At 36.8% G+C, this 7,635-nt stretch overlaps 1 protein-coding gene across 1 annotated transcript in view; it reads left to right on the top strand.

Moving 5' to 3' along the window:
- Positions 1 to 306: 306 nt before the first annotated feature.
- LOC150099135 (uncharacterized) overlaps positions 307 to 7,635 on the top strand; it is a 35,623-nt gene continuing 28,294 nt past the window's right edge. Inside the window, exon 1 of the mRNA XM_090404039.1 lies at positions 307 to 595. The gene's annotated coding sequence lies outside the window, so the exon portion shown is untranslated. The remainder of the gene's footprint in view (positions 596 to 7,635) is intronic.

Here is a 7,635-nt window from a genome sequence, read left to right as displayed (position 1 = left end):
TTTGCCACAGTCCTGAAAATTCTTCGGGAGCAAACTTTGTCTGTTTAGACTTAGATAAAGGATTAAACTAAATATATAAGTTACTAAACGCGTATATATTTTCTCTACAAACTAGCAGACAAAAATCCCAATCTTCTGACAGTCAGCTAGGTCACGTGTTGATTTATAACGAACAGGGTTGAAACTGTTTGGTCATCGACTTGGGCTGATGAATGCGTCCATAAAATAAAGCGCTACTTGTAATTCTCGTGAAATTTGGCTGTTAGAGCGATAGGCGGGGTTTTTCACGAACAGCTGTTCGAAAGATTTGCTGGAATCGCCTTAATTGAAAGACGGATGTTATAATTAATAAGGTTTTGCTTCAATTTTTACCCTCACCTCAGGGGATCTTATCAGTAGCAATATTTTTCGGGGTAAAACTGAAGAGTAGACCACCTGGAAATTCTGTTATTTACAGAATCTGAAAATCATTCCTTGTTTATGTATCGTGCGAAACTGTCATATGACAAGGTTTATTAAAATGGATACAAGAAGTTCGAAAAACTTTTTGTAGTCACTTCTTCACCATATTGCAGACCGTCGACCTTTAGTACTGGTAAGTAGGTTATTTCCTTGGCGAAATCAATTGCCACAAATGTTTTCTCTCCTTCGCGCAGGTTAAGGTGAGGGACTGTTATCAAGATGAATGAAATTTTTCATAGAGTAGAGGAAGACAAGGATAGAGCAAGAGGCCATCTCTGAAAGCTATATTAAGAATACTGTGAGCTATTGAGCCAAGTTCAGGTTCTTTGCACACAGTGGTTGATGAGTTAAATACATTGCGTGAGTGTGTGGAGAGTGAGGAAATGAGTTTAAGGTGTGATTTGATTATCTTTTTGTCTGGACATCTTGTACATTGACTCTTGGACTCTATGGCAGTCGCTTTCTAATGTCTTTTAGTATATTTTCTGGAAAAAAAAACAACTTATTTTCTTTCTTTATTTATGTTTTGAAATCGGAAAAAGAAAACAACAACTAAAAACTTAATCTCCTTCTAAGAAAGTACTTGTATTTATGCTATTCTAGATGTTATATTATTTGGACTATCCATGAAGTCCAAAGACTCATTGCTGGAGCCATTTACACAATGCCTATCATGCCTCTTGTACTAATTCACACACACAGTGATCTTCCAACCCTCTGGCAATCCATTCTACTTTCAGCACCTCACCTTGTGTTCTCTCCTGGTAGGAGGAACACAGGGATCATTCCTTAAATTGAAGAGCATGTTTGCTTACAATGCTCTTATTCAGTTTCTATGGGTGATCCTATGTTCCTTCTTGTCATATGGAGAAAAATTTCTTCTACATACAGTAACTTAAATTGTCATAGCCTATTAACTAAAGTTTGCAATCCACAAACCTTCAATCTGGTCCAATAGCAAGTATTTTATATATGCATCACCCGTCATGGTCACTTGCATCTAAATCCCCTTGATCATCTAAATATCCCTTAAAACCTAGGTAACCAGATCTATGCATAGTATTTAAGATATGGTCATACAAAGCCTAGTAACTAGGAGGATAAGGACTGCTTATCCCTACTTGGCAGAGTGCTTTTCACTTTCTTAACCTATGAAAATGCCATGAAAACTCATCACCGATCTTTTTTTTTTTTTTTTTTCAGTGCCTTCTCATATGTAGCCACTCTGATCTCTTCAATCTAGATTGCATAATTGTGCACTATGCAAAATTGAACAGAATAACTATTATATTTTGGCTTCAGTGCCAGTTGATTTACATTCTCGTGTATACTCCACATTGCATCATTTACTGTTTAGTCCCTCTAGTTTAGCAACAGCAAATAACTGGCTATTTCCCATTGAAGCCATTGTTAATATAATTCAATAGGAACGGCAGCAATTCCATCATCCTGTGCTATATCACTCACTCACTTATCCTCCTCATGGCACAGAAGTTGAATTACCGTGAGATAATTCAACTTCTCCCTAGCTCTCTCAGCCAGCCACTCTTTCCTTTTTTTTGCAATTCTCTGCCAAGTTAATTCAGTTACTTTACTTTTTTTCTTCTGGGATACATGTCAGTGCCACTCTAGGAATCTCTGCTGTCCATTCCCAGTATTTGCCCAATCCATTTCCATCTTCATTTATTTTATTTCATTAGTGATGCTCTTTTGGTCATTCAGCTTATATAATTCATGCAAAGTATCCTTATGACTGATAGTGAAGATACTTCATACACAAACTTTGTTTACTTACACTGGATAAAGGATTAAACCAAGAATATAATGTCTTGGCATCTTTAATTGATATTTTTAATATTTCATGCAGGCATTTTGTTTAAAACTGTTTAATTTACCTTCCTTCAGCTTCCATGTCCCTAATCCATATAATAATAATAATACAGCATTAGCATTGCTATTGAAGATCTTTCCATTGGTTTTGTTATGATATTTGGATGATTTCTGTATATTATTACTTTTTTTTTTTCCCAAGCAGTATTACCTTTTTTCAATCTTTGCATTATATCCATGTCGGTTTCACCTTCAGTGTCTACATTTGCTAAGAATTTTAGTAAGAATTAGTTAAGAATTTTACAAGTATGTAAAATTCTTTACTTCTACTGCATATTGATTGATTGTTTTTAATTTCCTTGTGGCATTTGCTATTCAATTTAATAACTTTTTTTAAAGTTATGTATGACCAACAGTTTCAGCTGTTTTATACAGGTCTTCTCATTTTGCTTATATATCATTGTATTTTAATAATATGAAGACTGTGTTGTCTACATAATCTTGATTGTCTAACTGTGGCTTAGGATTCCATTTAATTCCTCTTCTTACACCTTTAACTTTTCTCATAATCTCCTCAATTATTGTTAATGGTAACCAGACATTTTATAACCCTGTCTCGCACCAGATCTTATCTCAAACCATTTAGATGCTGTGCAATAGCACAACTGTTACTTCCTTTTATATGGCTGATTATTCTCACATATTCAGAAATTCCATCGCTTATAATACCACTGCTCTCTTAAATTCTGTTTTACCAATATGCATTTTTGTTTTATGCAACTGCTACCCATAAAAGGTTAAAGAAGACAGTCTGGGCATAGTGGCCCTTCCCTTAATGCATAGCATTATGCATGTCTGCAAGGAGATGTGCTTTGCATTATGGGAGATACTAAGACAAGGAGTGATGAGAGCTTGGTCCACCTTTACCACGAGTTGCCTTAGTTCTGAAGATACTTCAGGCACAAACTTTGTTTGCTTACACTTGGATAAAGGATTAAACTAAATTTATTATACCATAAAAGGTTAACAATCAGCAACATGTGCCATCTCCATCCAGGAGGTTGTCTATCAGTGTAACTTGTGGTTGACTGTGGGCATACAGATAATGTGGTGAGGACCTTATCTCCTCCATATTGTTGTAAGTATTCATGGCTGTAGATCCATGTGTGTGCGTGTGTTTGTGGGGTCAGTTTGCCTGTTCTGAGGGATGAAAAACCTGAGTTTCCAGGTGAAAAAAAAACCTCTACCTTCCTATGAGACTGGCTAACTCAGCTTTAATCGAAAGAGACCAGATAAAGGTTCCTCACCTTATGGATGGGAATAGAATCTAGGTCTTTCCGATTAAAGGGCTTCTCTATACCAACTGAGCTATTCAGTCTCTAATCTAAAGGTTATTTCATCATTTCTGGCATCCAATAATTAGGGTGGTGATCTCAAACTGGGTAATGAAATTTCTTTTCACACCTAAAGATTCATGCTCATCTTGCAATCTATGTCTAGAGTGGGATTTGGATTAACACTTATTGGTTGGAGAGTGAATACACTAACACTTAACTATGAAATGCCATAGTAGTAGTTCATCCACCAAATGTACTACTTTCTGATGCCCATTTATTGGTTCTCCAGTTATCTAACTCCATTTGTTCTGATTTATGTAAGAGATCCTTTACAAGTGATGGCATGCCGTTTTTTTTAAATTGATGTATGGACAAAATAAATAGAATCTAATTTGCCTTTTAAATTGCTTCATTGGCTTAATTCCATTGGAGATTACAGGTAGTTTTGAGGTCCCTCACCTTATAAAGGTATAAAAATGTAAATTACCCAGCCTGTTTTATTTTATGTTGTGTTATTTTAACTTATATGCTAATAAAATTTATTTAATTAATTAAATTAAAAAAACATGTATTTTATATTAGTTAAAACAAATTAAAACTGTAAATAATGAACACAATCTCAATAAAATACCATTGAAAAGTGTGATGTATGGAGATTCAATGATTTGTGATGTGCAAATTGAATGCTAGAGGAGTGCTTTCTTGGAGGAATGAACAAGGACTGTGACTATGGCTATTGCGTGAGTGATAATGGATATTAATGGCCCGAGAGGTAGCCTGAATCAGCTGGCAAGAGGCAGCGTAGCATCTGAAATGGTTGATATTGCCGATCTCTGATAATGGAGAGTTGAGAAGAAGTGCAACAATAATGAATGCCTAGCAAGAAAGTGTCGAAAGAGGCTTGGATTATGTGGATGCCTGTAGTGCATTTGATGATAGAGGAGAGCTATATGTGAGAGATGAGCTGCATCTAAACATGGAAGATTGTTGCTAGCCCCAAGCAACAATCTAGAGTGATTGTTGCTAGCCCCAAGCAACAATCTAGAGTGATTGTTTCTTGGGGCAAGTCAGACTGTTAGGGCAGGAAACCAGAGTTGCCAGGGAAGATGGGGTAAGAATGGCATCTTGTAGGTATGGTCACTTGGGAGGTGGTGGAATGTATGGTATATTGTGGAATCAAATGAAATCTAGAGAAAATAATAATAGTATAGGAATTCTAATAATGCACTGATGCGTCTACATACAAATGACAGGAGAAACAGGAATAAAGGGAATGAATTAGTAGCACATTAATAGCCCTAGCCTATCTAACGATTGTTGAAATCAGCAAAATATGGTTCACAGAGGAAGATGTCCTGACAGGTATAGAAATAGATTTTTTATGATGAGGCTGTCAGGGCATGAACTGTGAATGAGTTTTAGGAATGGTATGATAGATTTTGTAATCTAAAATGGGCTTCCACAATCAGTTGTGATTCCACAGAGGTCCTCAATAATAACCATAATAATAATAAATTTATTCAGAACTTTAAATCAAGATTTGCAATTGTACTAGGCCTTTGGTGACAGTGACCATGAGGTGATTACCTGAGTGGTTGCCAGCATTCTGAGGACCTCTGTAAGAAAAGGGTATATGTGGAACTACAAGGGGGGGGGGATTATGAAGAGCTCAGGAGACAGCTTGCTGGCATAACATGGAATGAGGAGCTAGCTGGAAAAGAGATCAATGTAGCTTGGAGGATTTTCAAAAACTATCTAGTAGATGCAATGTCTAAATGTATTCCAAGGGTGAGAAAGTTAAATAAGGTAGGTGTGAAATGGATAAATAAAGAGATTAAGCATGCGATACAGAGAAAAAGAGCATTATGGAGGTAGCATAAGAGAAGTGGAAATAACCAATTCCATGAGGTCTACAAAGACCAAGCAAGGAGGGTGACTTGGTTGGTGAGGGTAGCTAAAGAGAGGTATGAACAGCAGTTGGCTAATGAAGCCAAAAAGAATCCTAAGGAATTCTTTCGATATGTAGCCAGCAAAAGAAAGAATGGTTATAGAATGATGATGACATTGATTGGAAAAAATGATATAAAGACACCTGTTGCAGAAGGTGTGGTGGAGTTCGTAAAGATCTTTCAATCTTGTGAATATGACTTCAATGAGAGATTGAGAGCAGTTGATGATTGGAAGAGAGATTGACTCTAAGTGAGCAAGAGGTATATGGGGAGTTGAGCAAACTAGATGTAAATATGGCTGTGGGACTTGATAATATATCATTACATATTCTAAAGGAATCTGCCAGGGAGTTGAAGCTGGCCTTGACATATTTTTTAATACGAGTCTTGCACTGGTTCAAGGAGTGGAAGGAGGACAAGATTGTGCCACTTCATAAAGGAAGTGATAGAACTCGAGCATTAAACTATAGGCCTATCTGTGTGTCAGGTGTTGTAGTTAAGTTGTTGGAGAAGCTTGTGAGAACAAGAATTCAGAATTGGGTTGACAACAATGGTATTATCTTTGATGGACAGCATGGATTTACTAAAGGGAGGTCATGTTTTACTAATCTACTTACTTATTTCAATACGGTGACTGCTTCATTGACAGAGGAGAAGGATACACAGTAATATACTTAGATTTTGCAAAGGCTTTTGACAGATTAACACATAATAAGTTGATAGTCAAACTAGAGTGGAAGGGGTTGGATATTAAATTGGTGCATTGGATTGGACACTGGCTATCTGATTGGTATGAACAAGTTGTGTATTGGGGAGTGATATCCAGAAAACAAAAGTTAGTAGTGGTGTGCCTCATGGGTCTGTTTTCGGGCCATTGCTGTTTAACTTGTATATTAATGATATTGGTGAAGATTTGGATGGAGATATTCAGTTGTTTGCAAATGATGCAAAGTTGGGACGAACGATGAGTTGAGAAGATGTTGTGGTCTTACAAGGAGACTTGAATAAATTGAATGATTGTTGTTTTGAGGCTTCATAATGATGTTGCGCTTAGAGCCTCCAAAAGTATAAATGTGGCCCTAGTTACACATACTTTATAGGTCCGAACCTAAAGTACGCAATCGTTCTCTCTCCATAATCATTTTCATAATAATAACCATTCCCATCATTAACATAGTTACCTAACATTGTTGCTCTCACACAGATTTTCACGATTCTTCCCATTAGAATTCATTTTCCCTGACTTTTTGTGTTAGCTCTTATATCAGTTAATCTCTCTCTCTCTCTCAAACCTCTTTCTGCTTTAAATACTGACATATTCTTATTATTATTTATTATTATGCTAAAACTACATGGAGTCAAAGACTCATCTAGCAGGTCTTTTTTGTCATACACACAGCTCATCATACTGCACTTTAAACGCAAGCAAATTCTCTGCAGACACCACACTCTCAGGCAAGGCATTCCAATCATTCACAGTTTTGCATGCAAAAAATCTGCTTCTCACTCCCCTGCTCACACCCTCCTTATACAGCTTCCAGGGATGATCTCTGGTTCTCCCCTGATCTCTCACCGTTTTCTGTAAAACCTCTTCAATATTGCTCCTAGAACAACCCCTTACTAACATGTAGGTCTCTATTATATCAACCCTCTTCCTCTAATCCACTAGACTTTGTAAATTGCATCTTCTCAACCTTTCCTCATATCTGACATTCCAGAGATCGGAAACTACCTCAGTCGGTTGCCTCTGGACCCTTTCCAACATCTCTTCATCCTTTAGAAAACTGGGTGACCAAATCTGTGCACAGTAGTCCATGTGGGGCCTAATCAGAGCATTATACAATGGAAAAGATTACTTCTTTTCCATTGTATAATGGAATTCATTCTCCATTATACAATGGATTTCAGTATCCTAATCCACTATCACTCGAAGATCTCTTATTTCCTCCACCTCCAACAATCCCTGCCAAGCATAAATTCTACATCTCATCTTTGTTTCTCAAATTGTAAAACCTTACATTTTGCAACATTAAAACTCGCACCCCCATTTCCATGCC

Source organism: Typopeltis vanoorti, chromosome 14 (assembly GCF_054136105.1).
Source record: "Typopeltis vanoorti isolate ZY-2024b chromosome 14, IOZ_Tvanoo_1.0, whole genome shotgun sequence".
Taxonomy (NCBI): Eukaryota; Metazoa; Arthropoda; class Arachnida; order Uropygi; family Thelyphonidae; genus Typopeltis; species Typopeltis vanoorti.
Note: the sequence above shows the minus strand (reverse complement) of the source record. Positions and strands in the feature narration are given on the sequence as shown.